At 41.2% G+C, this 15,590-nt stretch overlaps 1 protein-coding gene across 6 annotated transcripts in view; it reads left to right on the forward strand.

Annotated features, from left to right (window-relative positions):
* CTBP2 (C-terminal binding protein 2) overlaps positions 1-15,590 on the forward strand; it is a 2,784,951-nt gene that overhangs the window by 1,373,685 nt on the left and 1,395,676 nt on the right. For all 6 annotated transcript variants that reach the window (XM_044056194.1, XM_044056191.1, XM_044056196.1 and 3 more), the window contains one exon: positions 9,445-9,489. The gene's annotated coding sequence lies outside the window, so the exon portion shown is untranslated. The remainder of the gene's footprint in view (positions 1-9,444; positions 9,490-15,590) is intronic.

Genomic DNA, 15,590 nt, shown 5'->3' on the forward strand with positions numbered 1-15,590 from the left:
TTTCTGCTACAAGCACCATGGGAACCCTACCCCTCAGAGGGTCAGGACACATTCCACTAGGGCAACTTCTACCTCTACAGCATTCCTCAGGGGAGTCCCTACCAGGGACATTCTGGAAGCTGCTACCTGGACTTCTGTACAAACATTCACCAAGCATTACCACCTACCTATATTTTCCAAGTCCAGGGTGGGTTTTGCAACAGCAGTCATGCAGGGCATACTAGCCAGCCCAAACTCTTCTTGACTGCCTCCACCCTTTCTTCAGCTTTGGCAATCAACCCAAGTGTGATGACTGCAACAGTGAAACACGAATAACATAGTGCAGTTGTGTACACTTACCATAAATGTAGATGTTCGGGTGTATTCACTGTTGCAGTCCTGGTTTTCTCCCCCCTCCAGCCCTCTTATCTCTCTCTCCTCTCTGTGTATATTACTCTCCCCTTACAGGGGTATTGGTATTGGTATTTATTTTTTACTGGTGGTGATTTTCTCACCATAGCTTAGCTCCCTGTTGGGGGGCTCCTGACATTTGGGGCAAGAAAAACTGATGTAATGGCGTCGGCTGCCTGTTTTTATACCCCTGATGACTTGACCAGTCCTGGAGCGACAGCAACTGATGCAGAAATACTAAGTCTCTGGTATTCGGGCCGACTGAGGGCTACCTGCAGGCAGATAACCCAAGTGTGATGACTGCAACAGTGAATACACTTGAACATCTACATTTATGGTAAGTGTACACAACTGTACTTTCTGATGGGTGTCATCAGCCACGGCTCCAGTGCGTAACCAGCATTCCCCACTAAGTGGCCATATGGAATGTCCCCTCTGGCAAATCTCTGGTACAGCTGCATCATATGCCAGATGTGGGAGTTATGATAGCTTCCAGGGCTGCCAGCACACACATTCATTATAATGCCCTGAGCATTGCACATGACCTGGCAGTTGATGGAGGGGATGCCCTTGTGGTTTATGTAGACTCTACCCCGCTCACTGGGTGGTGCTTTGATGTGTATGTGTGTGCAGTCTATAGCACCCACTACCTCAGGGTATTCTGCCAATTGGTGGAAGAGACGCATATTGCTGGTCAACGCCTTATGGGTGTTGGGGAAATATATGTGTCATTATTAAAAGTATGTATGATCGCCATTTTTATCCAGTTGTGAAATGTTTCTATTGGTGTAGGTTTGATATATATTTTTCTCCGTCATATAGACATTGATGTATTGTGCACCTATGTTTCTGCATGAAGTAATCAATGGATGTAATCATGTGTGTGTGTGTGTGTGTGTTTAATTTCTTATAAATTTTTTCTGTTCATCTAAATAAAAAACTCCATTTCATTTTGATGCATGCCATCTTTTGCATCCACCTGAGCTAACAGCAACTCAGGCAGATGGGACCCCAGTTTAATATCTCATTCAATGACAGCACATCCAGGAATGCAGCACCCCACCACCATGTTGCAGTGCAGTGTCAGTACTGGAAATTAATCTAAGGTATCTGATGTGGGAGTAGAACCTGCGATCTACTGATGTTCGAGCATAAAAGATGGACATGCTATCTGTTAAGCCACTGGCACTGACTAATAAGACTAATAAAAGGATATATTGATTGTGATTAATTGACCAGGTGAGAAGACTTAACCTTAATATGGAAGAGTAAATAAATCTGTCTCTCTGCATTATGCTAACAAGTATTGAGCAAAGCTGAATGGTGACTTGCAGTGGTGATGGAGTATGGTAATCTGTTAGGAAATAAGTGCAGAAAGAAAAAAAAGAAAGAGAAGGACTGAGAGAAAGCTACAGTAGCATACATAGTACCAACATGCTGTTGTGAAGGGTAGTCAATGCTTACCTTAGGAGCGAGTTGTATTGTTTGATTTACGCTCCATGTTTTTTTTCATGTGTAACCTGATTGGTACCATGTAGAGCATGCTTTTCACAGATGTCTAACGTAGAAGCCAGTATACTTCCAAATGAATTTGTGCATTGTTTATGCAACATAATAAAGCAGTTCTGCACTCTGGAAGGCAAAATGTTTTACTAATTATGTTTACTTCAAAGAATTTCTATCTTTTGATAAACATTTGTTTTTACCTGCAAGTGTGCCCCCAAGTGAAAGAGCTGGAAATCATTTGCTCTGTATTTGCTTTTGTAGGTGCATTTAATTTCTAGTCAACTGTCCCCTGCAAACTGAAGCTCTTTTTCATTCACAGTTTTAACTTGAGGATGAAGTTTACCCAGTGTGATTATGAAACCAGAAGTTTCGTTTTAAGTTTTCTTTTAAAAAATTTTCAGTAGTTGACTGTGTTGGAATAACTGCCAGAAGGAATAAAAAATGTATTATTATTTTTAACAGAAAACATCATAGTTTTGTTTGTATGTTCATTGTCATGATTACAGGCTACTGACCTTCAAGATGTTTGGTTACCTTAATGGCATGTTAATATTTTGAAAAAAAATAATGATTGGCATCTGCTGATAGTAAGGGGATGTTTACTTATTCCATAGCCTTGGAAGGTACCGTCTAATTTCTTTGTCTTATTTTTGTATATTATTAATACCTTTTTTAGTATTAGGTTCACTGAAATTATGTTAATTTTGCAGTAAAGAAAATTTCCCTTCTCCAGTCTTAACCTGTATGGCTGCACATATAAGACGGAAGAGTTAACCACTGTATAACTATGAGTTATGGAATGCTTCTAACCAGGATGACTGTTTTAATATACTGCTACAGTGACTGGGAATGTCAGTCAGGTCAACTGCATGAAGGCCAGTTATGCTCAACACTTATATCAGTAGTGCTAGGCAACTTAGGGAAATATTATGTAAATTGAAGAAAACAAACTTGTATACATGAAAATGAGGATATGCAGAAATATGTGACATTTTGTTTTCCAAAATGTACTACTTAAGCAATAACCCATAACTGGGTGTGGGTATATCAGAATTTACCTATGTTTGTCATGGTGTGATCACAAGGGTAAAGCCTGAGTGAATAAACAAAGCCAACCTTGGATAAAACCTGGTATATCCACGCCCAAGAGTAGATTATTGCTGTTATACAATGACATTATTTAAGAAAGAAATTACTTAGCTTTCTTAAACTGCTATTATACAGTTATATTATTTAAGAAAGAACTTGCTTACCTTTCTTAAATAATGTCTTTGTATAATGGCGCTGTAGTGTTCTGCCATATTGTTTCTTGTTCTTCTGCAGTTTCTGATATACTGCACCTGTGTATGGGACTCGCATTCCCACTCTTACACAGTATATCAGTGCTGCTGAAGACAAGCAATGGAAAAAAAAGAATCTCTTTTGCTGTTTTATGAGGCAAAAATCTTAAATATTCCATGAAAATTTGCACAATTGAGAAGTATGAGAGTCTGGTGAGTTTTACGGAGAGACAATGCAAAAAAAGAAGGAAAATCAGGCACTTTTAATATCTGAGAGCATACCTGATTTTTCTTCTGTTTTGCACTGTTCCTCCGTAGCTTATTCCAATAGAAAAGTTTGGCCACTGAGTGGTACTTTAACAGCCAGACCTTTTTCTGTTGGTATATGCTCGGTTTACAACAGGCATGTCGGGTGGGCTCATTTTTGAATAACAATAACGTGTCATTAAATAATTGGTAATATCTCTTGTAAATGGCTAAATTGTCTTAATGACAGTAGTTAATTTGTGATCCTCATTCTGGATCATAGGATCATAGCAAGTGCAAGTCAAATGAGTCTTGTGACCACTGACACTTTGCTAGTGCCAACCCTTAGGCTGTATCTCCTCTCTGAAGGAGGGCATGGGGTGAATTTGTGACTATCATCCAGGTCCCATTTGAGGGAAGAGGGGGGAAGGTGCTTTGTAGTTATGCTATCTCTCCACTGTTAGTGAAGATTCAGATCCTTGGCTCTGGTGTTTTGTGGGATTACCTGACTTTTGGAGATGCAGCAGGATCAGTACCATCAGTTTTGTAATGGCTCAGAAAGCAATTCTAGATCTTCCCTTATGATTCTATAAGGTACTGATTGCAGGGACATCAATTCTGCTCTTTACTGGTAGTGTATTCTTTTTGTAAGCATATAATTTGGGCATTTCTAAGCATTCTTTGCGTTTGTGATGAAGCAAAGGTTGTTTTGATCTGTCTTTCGTAAGCTATAGCATGTAAGTGAGATTATGTTCACTGCACATCAGATACCATAGCTGTGCTCTAAACAGGGACAGGAGAAATGTTAGATTTAATGAGAGTACAGTGCTGTTCTGCTGAAGAGCAACTTTGTGCCATCTAGTCCGAGGCCAACCTGATGGCTTTCGCTAAATGAACAAGTCAGCACAAAAATGAAGGCAGCATGCAAGAAGCCTTTACATCCATTGAACCCTGGCTAACAAACTCCCAGCTAATACTAAATCCTAAAAAGACCCAACTTATACTCTTCCATCCTTCCAAAGCAACAGTACCTACACCCTCGTTCTCTATTTCTGCATCAGATAATACCCCTATCTTCCCTGTCACACAAACCAAATTACTAGGGGGTCATTATTGACAATAATATGAAATTTGACAAACACTTAGCTCATATAATAACCAAAATCAACAAAAAACTAGGTTCTCTTTACAGATGTAATAACTTCCTAACCAGCAACAGTAAAGTTACCCTAGCTCATACCCATCTTCTCTCTACCTTACTGTATGCTTCTTCTGTCCTATTTAATCTAAAGAAGAGCAATTTAAACAAGCTATCAGTATGCTACAACAAAATATCAAAATTCACCACAAACTCCTCCAACTGCAACCACCACTGTCAAGATCTAAAACAGCTTTCTTGGCTGGAACTCCCTAACACCTTAACTCAAAACCAACGTCTTCTAGCTCATCAAATACTGTACCAACCTGACAAAACTCCAGCCTTACTAGACCTGATCACCCTCTACTCCAATAACCAAGAACTTAGATCCACTAACAAGGCACTAATTGCAATCTCCAAAAGCCATTACAGCTTTGGTGACTCCCTGTATTCTAGCAACATTGCCAAGATTTGGAACTCTCTACCACTACAAATCAGGGTAAAACCAAACAAAACTATCTTTAAAAAACAGCTTATTTCCCACCTAAACAACTTGTGGACATGCAACTGCCTAGCACATGGCTGACATATTCTAACAGCATTCCCCTACCCACTGTCCAATCTCCTCTTTAAAACTCCCACTGATGCTCTATATGTTATCACACGTTACTTACCAGCTCACTGCTGCCTACTCCCCACCGTCCCATCTATACCCATTATCTCTCCCCTAGACTAAGTTGAAAAGCTTTCCCTTAAAATGTTAATGAACCTCATATGAACTTGTCTATATTCTCCTCCTTTGACAAACTGGCTAGTATTTTTTAGTTTTTCCTTTCTTCTCTTATCTTCATTATGTCTTCAAGATTATCTGACTAGTATTTTTTTTTTTTTTAGTTTTTCCTTTCTTGTCTTATCTTCAGTACATCTTCAAGATTAACTCTACTAAACATAATGTATGAACAACAGTCATATATTACTACCTGCTATACTTTTAATGGTATGTCTAAACCACTATGCTACTATGCTTATGTAAATATCTTATGCAATCATGTGTTATTATCTCCTGTACTTTATAACTGTATTTGTAAACCACAATGCTCTTGTAAATACCTTATGTATAGTATGTTAGCAGTTGTTTTGGAGCTTTTCTCCCTAGGCCTCTGCTAAAAATGGACAGCTCTGTCCAGTCAGACCACCCTGGTAAACAAATGTAAAATAAAATAAATAAATAAAAAATAAATAAATGCATGGCCCTCTTTATTCATCAGACCACTTAGACTGCCAGATGTCATCTCAGTAAGGGCATTGTGAAGCTTATTGTTGGTGGGCCTAACTCTTGGTGTGATTCATTTTAAGCTTGAATTCTATCACCTGCAGCGAGGTATATTTCATTCTGTTGAGGTGTGTTGTTCTGAACACTCTCATTAGCAGGCACTTTAGCAGCTGCTTGACTTTGTACTGTAACAACAGTTTTACATCTGAGGGTGCCATAGCTGAGATGAAGGGTTCCTATTACCAGATCTCAGACGCAGTTTGTCGAATGCATCTTGATTGAACCGAAAAGAGTAAAAAGGCAAAATAGTGAAGCAGCTTTTCAGCAAATTCTTTCCCTGGGAAAGAATTCGCTTGGCCACTTTTGTTACTTTGTCGTTTTCAGCACAGTAGTGCAATCTCGGAGTTGGTATATTTAAGTAGGGGGGTGAAGCCCCCCACATTATGTAATGTTTTAAAGTTGTTTTTTTTTTTTATTTTGGAACAGCAATTTTTTTCCCTTGAGGTTTCGACGTTGTAAGCTTTCGCTTACATGGGGTCGATTATTTGGGACTATATTAAAAGACCAAAGAGGTGTTTCAGCAAACATCTCCTGGCCGATACGTAATGAGCAAATGCACTAAAGCGCGAATGCTCAAAACAGCAGTTTCTTTCCCTGGGAAAGAAACCACTAGCACAAACACACACACACACACACACACACACACGCACACATACTTTAAAACATAACAGTGTGGGGGGGCTATGCCCCCCACACACCCCTAACTAAATATACCAACTCCGAGATCGCACTACAGTGAGGAAAGGGGCGAATACACGGGGGATGGCCAAGCGATTGCTGTTTTGAGCGTTCGCACTTTAGTGCAGTCGCTCATTACATGTCGACCAAGAGGTGTTCGCTGGAACACCTCTTCAGTCTTTTAATATAGACCCGATTATTTATCGTTCGCTTTTGTAAGCGTGCGATAATATAATATAGACCCAAGATGAAAGACCTGTGAACATGTAATGTACGTGGAAGGTTGGACTGTGGACAACAGTTTGTAAAAATGATGTTTCAAGAGATAAAGGTTAGGAAATCTATTCTTAATATGGAGAGGATATTGCAGACCTTTCCTTACAGGCAATTTAAGTTAAATGATGTTGATGTAAGATCCGGATAAAAAGTAGCAGAGTGGTTACAGTGAGTGGATACAGCAGACATATGTTTAAGGGTCTACTGAACTCGATCTATAAATGATGGGTGATGCTACCACACTCTACATAATATTATAGAAAACAAGGAAATGGTTTTGATGTATCTGAGATTTCAGGGTCTGAAGTTAAGAGAAATTGATCCCTTGTCACATACAGATAAAGTACAGTTGTGTCACACTTGCCATAATTGTAGAAGTTCAGATAGATAATTGTTGCAGTACTAAGTCTTGGGACTTCCTGCCATGCAGAAGCCCATCGCTTGCAAAATGGCAGTAGTTTTCGCCATCCCCTAGCCAGTGGACATGCTTTGCCTTCTACTGTCAGGACATCGGTGGTATAAAGGCTCATCAGCTGGTACCATTAAAAAGTAATTCTTATCTGAAGTACTAAATTTGGATGATCATCAGTTGGAGGATGACATCTCCAATGACATTGCTGACATCTGGCAGCCCTGAACTAAGTTAAGAAGCAGAAGTTGATGGGAGGTGATGAATAGGTAGGATACTCGCCCCAACACCAGGGCAGATGAACAGAGGAGCAGGAGAGTGGGAAAAGGTACTACAACACTGATCTACTCGAACATTTGCAGTCATGGTAAGTTATCTACACATCTGAAATATGTTCCTATTAGTCACTGTTACAGCACTAAATCTTGGGGAGATTCCCAAAGCTTTTTTATTTTGGGAGGTTGGGGAAACTTCTAGGCTAGGGACACCAGGCTCCACAGAATGGCATTTGAAACCCAGTTATAACTCTGGATATGGCAAGAAGAAGCTGTTTACAGGTGACAAAGTAGCTGATTCTAGGATGGTCTGTGTAGGAGTACCTTTCAAAAATGTTGTGGTGGTAGCCTTTGCTCTTTGTGAATGATCGCTCACTCTGCCAAGAGTGTGTTTACCATGGTGAGATATACTGTGATACAGTTGGCAATCCTTTTTTAAATGGTCTGTTTTCTCACAGTTTTTTTTCTCCTGCTACCCTTCTGCAAAAGCCATGAATAACTTTTCAGGTCTTTTGAAGAATTCTGTTTTGTGTAAGTAGAATTTTAGTTGCCTGTATACATCTAAGGAGTGAAGTATCCTCTCCCCCTTGTTCTTTTTTTGGGAAAGAATACAGGGAGATGAAAATTTTGATTTAAGTAGATTTCTAACACTACCTTAGGCATGAAGGTGGGGTTAGTTCTCAAGTTAACTCTGTCCTGTGAAAAATGAGAAAGGGCTCTTTGCACATAAGAAGTTGTAGCTCAGAGATATGCCTGGTTGATGCAAGTGCCAGCATCAGAGCTGTTTCCCATGTAAGCAACTTGAGGGGTATTGAGGCTGCTGGTTCAAAGGAAGGCAGTAGTAGTGTAGCAAGGTGGGGTGAAAGCAGCATCTGTTCTTGGTGCAAAGTGTTAGGGGGTGCAATCAGCTATCCATCATGCCAATCACTCTTTATTGCCATACCGGCTTTAAAAGCTAATATTGCATTTGTGGTCAAACCACAGCACTGTAGTGCTCCTTGCAGGGTATAAACTGTAACAACACTTCTACTGTGCTGATTAGCTACTGCAAAGTATGTCAACCCCCCCCCCCCCCAAGTGGGAGGCAAATATGCTGCAAAAATAAAAGGCAGTAACAAGAGGAAGAATGTTTAAATAAATATTTAACATTGCACATGTAACTTGCAGAATTAAGGAGAGAAACATAAAATTATACTTTGGACTTGGCTTCCTGGTGTGTGTATGTGGAAATCTGGTGGTGCTTGAAGGTGTTTCACAAGAGAAACTGAATCTGATTTATTAGCTTGACAAAAACAGATGCATTCTTAGTGATTCTAAAATGCGTCTTTTATTAAAAGTAATCATGTTATGGTTCCTTCAGAGCAGACTTTAAGGGCTAATAGATACCACTGTAAAGATTTTATTCAGTATTGGAATGTTTAATTAAAAGAAATGTACTGCTGAATAGTCAAACTCGGCATCTCATCAGGAAGGATTTTTTATAAAACTATTTTTCATTACTGCGGTTTACACTAACTACTTTGAGCATGCATGCCATTTTTGTAGCTAATTTGCTTTCAGAGTGGGGCCTTTTTATTTGACCCGTAGGATATCTTTTATATATGCAACATATTCTTCAAAAAAGCCATCTCTGTGGCACACTTGCAGAGCCATTTTTCTCAGTAATAACAGATATGGTGTTTTTATAGTAAAATAGCTTTAATAGCATTTTATTGCTCATTCTAGGAACACAGAGCTGTAAGCTAAAAGTATACAAACAATTACTGAATGTAGGCCTTACTAAGTGCTTACTGCTTTATAATAACTGGAAACTAAAACATTACTGCTTATTTTGGAGCATTCCATAGAGATATTTATATTTGATGTTTGCATGTGTTGTTGGCTAAAACTTGTTTTGTTTCTTCTCGTTCTAGGGAAGTCAAACCCAAGTGTGCTTTAATGAGGCTGGCTGTTTGCAGGTAATGCATGTTTTATTTGATAGCAAAGTTAAGTAAATACAAATATTCTTGTCTTATTCTAGTGCAATACTGAGCAATAAAGAAGGGTCTCAGACATGGTAGTTTATGGCAGTGTCAAGTGAGTGCAGCAAGAGAGTGTTTATATGGGTAAACATAATGGCAAATTTATTCATTTAGTCTTTTACGTGTTCTGATACGCGTTCAACTTCTTTCTCAAGTACAGCTCTAGTCTGAAGACATAGAGAGCACAATCTTAAAAATAACTATAACACTATAATTAATATGATTAAGCAAGAAAGTAACTATATTACATACATTTGCAATTGTATCATAATATCCATTATAAGTGCTTTTAACAGGTGCTATCGAGAATCAGTTCATTAGGAGCATCATCCAGGTGTAGCATCAGATAACTTCAGGTTCTTCTTTTAGCATTAGTAATTTGAACTTTAAAGTCAGCTTTTTGATACATGGGAGTTAGGGATGTTAAAGTATACTGCCATTTGATGTTCACAAACGTGTTGACAGTAGTGAGGAAATCAGTCTGTGTTGTGCAACTTACAAACACATTTATGGCATCTGGGTCCAAGGGGGTCAATATTCTACTGCATTCAGCATTTACAAGTCCTGTAATTGCATACCGTACCACTTTTGGTGTGTACCTAACCAAGTGTGTCCAACAACTGGAACACATACAGAGGCACCTTACTGAGGGAATACAGGGCAGAAGTAATAACATGTACTGTGCAGACAACCTGAAAGCCCAATCCATGCATTCTGTCTCCTATAGGCTGTTGAGGGGAGATCTGTCCCTGGCATACAAGGCAAGAGACCACCCTGATGAACCTCCTGCATATCTGCAAAACAAACAGCACCAGAATTACCCATTCTAAAGGCTTAAACCTTGCATGTGATATAAATAAGGCCTGCTGGAAAGACAGGTATGTATTCCAGAGACTACTCCTTCCCTGGAACAGGCTCCCCATCCACGTGAAACAGAGTTCCTCCCTAATCCAATTCGAGTGTAACTGGACAACTGAATGTGGAGCAGGAAATTCATCCCTGGACTGACATCTATGTCTGTAATAGATGCAGACAGCCAGTAAACATTTCATCCCCAAGCCTCTGCTTGTAAATGTTTCATCTCCCAAGCCCCAGCTTGCACTAATCAAGGGTACCAGAACTTGTCAGAGATTTGTAATGCATAGCTAGGTTTAAAAAGGCTCCACTGGTCATTAGCCTAGTATCCACGCATGAACCTGTGAACCTTTGAGTTCAGTTAAAAAGGACTGACCACCAGTATGATGTATGGTTAAATGCACAGTACCTTATGTACAAGCGCCAGATGAAGTTGTGTTGTTATGGGGTTATTATGGCAGAGATGATCATATGACTATCCTCTGCAACTTCAAGAAGACTTTTGTAGCAAATACATTCTACACATGAGAATACTAAGCAGTGAATCTTGATACATACTTGTCAAGACAAGGAGCTCAGAAAATTTTCATTTGAACTAGGAGGAACCCCTGGAGAACTGCCTCACCACAGGACATTCTGCTACTAAAAGATATAGCAGCTTGTAGTGTTTGTGCTGCTGTTATGTACATAATATTAAATATTTGTAATACAGATAACACTCATGAAAAAGGTTATCAGTGTGGATGGGCATTATGGAACCACTTTTAATCTCCCCTTTGTGGTCTTCCATTCTTCTCACAGAAGAATAGTAAGCAGATGGAAAGTCATTTAGAGGGTTATTGTTTACAGACCTTGCATTCATCAACACCCTTCACAAACCAGGCACAAAACTGATGATCCTTCTGAAGAGGAATTATTCATGGGTAGTTAGTACCCATGCAGTCCAAGGGACCGGTGAGGAACCTAGCCAAATATCTCCATTTCCTCAAAGCACAGTCTGATTAAGTGACATGCTCAGAGTAACACAGGCATGGGGAATCAAACCCTGGACTACAAGCAGCAGTTGTTTAACAAGTCATAGTCTTAATCCTCTGCATAAACTGCCAAACTAGGTTAGTTGATCACATGAAAAAGAAGACATCCTTTTTGTATCTTTTTTAACTTTTCAATAAAGTAAAATAAGTCATCCACATGGAATATGGGTATACATTCATTTGTGCAAAGGCACATTTCCGAATGTCCGTATACACAAACCATTTAGCCAAATTCTGTTACGCGGATGTCCTTAAATGTCATAAAAATATCAAACTTCAACATTCCCGATTGCTCCACCGCCAAAACGAGTGCTACCATGGGTCAAAACAGGGGGCGAGGTTTTGTAATTCGGCGCTTCGGTTTTCATGGTTTTTGAATTTCATGGTTCGCAGTTCGCAGAAGGAGCATCGAAGATGTGGCCATCGAACTTTTGAAGGTATACCTGGAATATGCTGTGCACAACATGTTATTTATGTATTCATATGAAGGGTACTATTTTACCAAAATCTCCACGTAAAATTATTCTTATCTGATTTCCTGTTCAGGAACACAGTTAATGCTGTGCTGCTGCTTTTTAGGGGTGTACTGTTTTCATGCACATGCACACACATGTCTGACTTGTGACAGTAATTATTCATGCCCTTTCTTCTTTTATACTACCTTATAAAGATAGGACTCACCTCCCAGGTAGACTACATGCTCATGATCTGTGGTTTTCTTTGTTAAGCTGAGCAAGTGATTGATTTCTTTTACTTAATTAATATCACCCTATATAACCAGTCATCTCTTTCAGGCAGTTGTTTCTGTAACCATTTTAAACCATTTTAAATATATTCCTTAGCAAAGTAAACCCGTCTGGTATAAATGTCTATGTTCTGTAGTCCTATCTCTCCTTCATTCTTACACTTGGGACTGAAGCCGAACCTCGGCTCTGACTCGGCCATACTTTAGCTCAAAAACTTCTGGTTGGCTCATGGCTAGGACCCCACATCTGCCTCGGAGCCCATTTCCTCAGCACAAGGACTGAGTCTGCAGTGGAGGGTATCCTTGGAGCCGGGAGGATCGGCCTTCGAGGTGATGAGGAGTGTGCTGTCCAGGTCTTCAATTTCATCCAGAGGTACCGACACTCTTCCCCCTAAAGCTCCGACTATGGTCTCAGCTCCCTCTCTCTCCCAACACAGCAGAGACCCGCTGCCTCAGGAGACCTCCATGAGTGTCCCCAGTCTTCCGAGGTCTCCCCAGAATGTCTGTCTGAGGAACTGCCTAGGAAGAAAACTTGTAAGAGGAAACATGTTGACTCCCCTGCTGAGTCTATTACATCAGACACTGACTGCGAGGAGTCAGAAGGGTCCCCCAAGTCGTCCTGTGATGATACCTCATTCGCAGATATCCTTGACATCCTGAAACAGAGAAGTGGCTGGCCCATCACATCCCCTTCTGAAGAGGAGTCAGTGTACCTAAAGGCTTTCGGGTCTCAACCCTCCACCTCTTGGATGTCTCCTCTTTTCGATGAGCTACTGGATTTAGTGAATCAAAAGGTGTGGGAATCTCCTGATTCTGTGGAACCAGTTCCTAGAAGACCAAATGCATTTTTGTCAGCACCCCAGGACAAGGACTTTCTTACTAAGGGTGTTCCAGTAGATGCCATAGTGGTGGCAGCAGCCACCAAAAAGTAACTTGCTGAAACGTCCTCCACTGTCTATCCACCGAACAAAGAGTCTCAAACAATGGATGGGTATGGAAAGCGTGTCTTTTCTTCAGTGGCTTTTACACTTAGATTGCTGAACTACCTGTCTCATTTCACAAGGCTCCAGAGAGATCTCCTAAAAGAGCTGGGAGATACTCTACAGGATAACATATCTGATGCAGTATCTCAGAAGGTCAATGCACAAATGTCTACCCTAAATTCTGTTGTGAACTCCTCCATGAGACTAATATCGTGTGCGGCAGATGGAGCGAGTAGGGCAGCAGGTTCAGGAGTCTGTCTTAGAAGGCATTCCTGGATGTGTTTGTGTAACTTTGCAGAGACCTTTAAGTCTACGTTTACTAACGCCCCCATTGACAGATCCTCATTGTTCGGAACCAAGGTAAAGGACACACTCACCAGGTGCGAGCAAGAAGGAAAAACCCTCTCTGCTGTGGGAGTCTGTTTTTCCATCCCTTCTAGACTCTATCCCAAAGGGCAGAAGGGCGGCAAAATGTGGTTCAAAAAATCGCAGAGGTTTTTTCAGGAAGCACAAGGTGATTCCTTCTCCAGAGGCAGAGAGAAAATTATGGTAGACAATGCCCTAGAGGCAGAGGAGGCCCACAGAAACAGGAGACCGTGATTCCTTTCATGGTCACCCCTATCAGTGCTCCTGAAAGGAGGCCCGACTGCGCATCTCTGGAGCCAGTCAGGGGTCGTATTTCTTTATACCCAGACGCCTGGCATGACATCACTCAAGACAAGTGGGTATTAAAGATAATTACCAGAGGTTACCATATTCTCTTCTCCACCCCCCTCAGACCAGATGAATCCCAGATGTGCCACCCAGTCACAGGGATTCAGCAACTCTAGAAGTCCAAAAGTTGCTTGTAAAAAGAGTCACCCAACCCATCCTCGCAGACCAAGTATGATTAGGGACTTACTCCAGATTTTTGTTGGTGCCAAAAAGAACAGGGGACATGAGACTCATTTTGGATCTCAGCAAATTGAACAAATCTGTACAGAAGTCCAAGTTCCGAATGGTCACCTTACAGTCGATACTCCCATTTTTAGGGAAAGACATTTGGATGTGCTCCATAGACCTCCAAGATGCATACTTCCATATCAAAATGGACAGGGCATTGAGGAGTCACTTATGCCTCCAGCTGGGAGCCAGTCATTATCAGTTCCATGCCCTGACCTTTGGTCTCACCACAGCCCCCAGGGTGTTCACCAAATGTTTGGCAGTGGTTACGGCTCACTTGAGATGTCAGGGATTCCAGATGTTTCCATATCTGGACGACTGGCTCCTGACTGCCACCACTAGGCATCTACTGTTACAGGCCAGGGACGCTACCATTTCAACTTGCCTGTAGTTATGGATTACAGTGAATTGACAAAAATCTGCATTGTCACCCTCTCAGCATGTGAATTTTATTGGCACCAAAATAAACATCATTTCAAAGAGGGCTTTCCTTCCCGTAGAAAAAATTCAGAGTCTAAGGGAACAAGTCTTGAGCTTACTTCCTCCAAGAAAAGTGAAAGCAAAGGTGGTGCTCAAGCTGTTAGGAACCATGGCTTCGACAATCACGCTAGTTTCATTATCCAGACTGCACATGAGGGTCCTGCAGTGATTACTTTTTGCCCAATGGTCACTGCAGTATCTACCTCTGTCTCACCCCATCCTGATAACAGATTTGTGCAAACAGGATCTTTGTTGGTAGACCCAGACCAGCAATCTAAACACAGGCAGACCGTTTGTCCCCCCCAGTTGCCACTGTGACCATGGATGCCTCCCAAATTGGGGGGGGCATTATCTAGGGAGAACAGTCTAAGGCACTTGGCAAGAACACGAGGCTCATTTGCATATCAACGTCTTGGAGCTGATAGCAGTGCTTCTAGCATTGCAAGCACTTCACGGCTTTCTCCCTCTAGGGACAATTGCAATCAACTCGGACAACATGTTGGTGGTGTGGTACTTAAGCAAACAAGGAGGGACCAAATCTTACCCCTTCTGCAGAGAAGCCCTTCAAGTGTGGGAGTGGGCAGTGTCTTCCCAGCAGGCTCAGCAGGGCTATTCTGATGCCTCATGAGTGGTCTCTGAGCACAGACATTGCGGAACAAATTTTTCGCAAATGGGGTCAGCCTTGTTGCGATCTGTTTGCCATCCCTCCCAATGCCAAATGCAGCAGCTACTTCACACTGATTCCCCCAAAAGGGGAAACACCAAGAGATGCACTCATTCACGATTGGCCCTCGGGACTTCTCTATGCTTTCCCTCCTTTCCCCCCCTATCAAAGGTAATTCAGAAAGCAATATCCTTGGGAAGCAAAATTATCCTAATTGCACCTTACTGGCCTCGACAGATTTGGTTCCCCTTTCTCAGACCTTACCTATTGGACAAACCGTGGACTCTGGATCCAGTTCCAGATTTGCTGACACACATGTCAGGGGCGTTCCATCC

The sequence above is a fragment of the Protopterus annectens genome, chromosome 14.part0, assembly GCF_019279795.1.
Source record: "Protopterus annectens isolate FY-2018-M chromosome 14.part0, PAN1.0, whole genome shotgun sequence".
Classification (NCBI taxonomy): Eukaryota; Metazoa; Chordata; order Ceratodontiformes; family Protopteridae; genus Protopterus; species Protopterus annectens.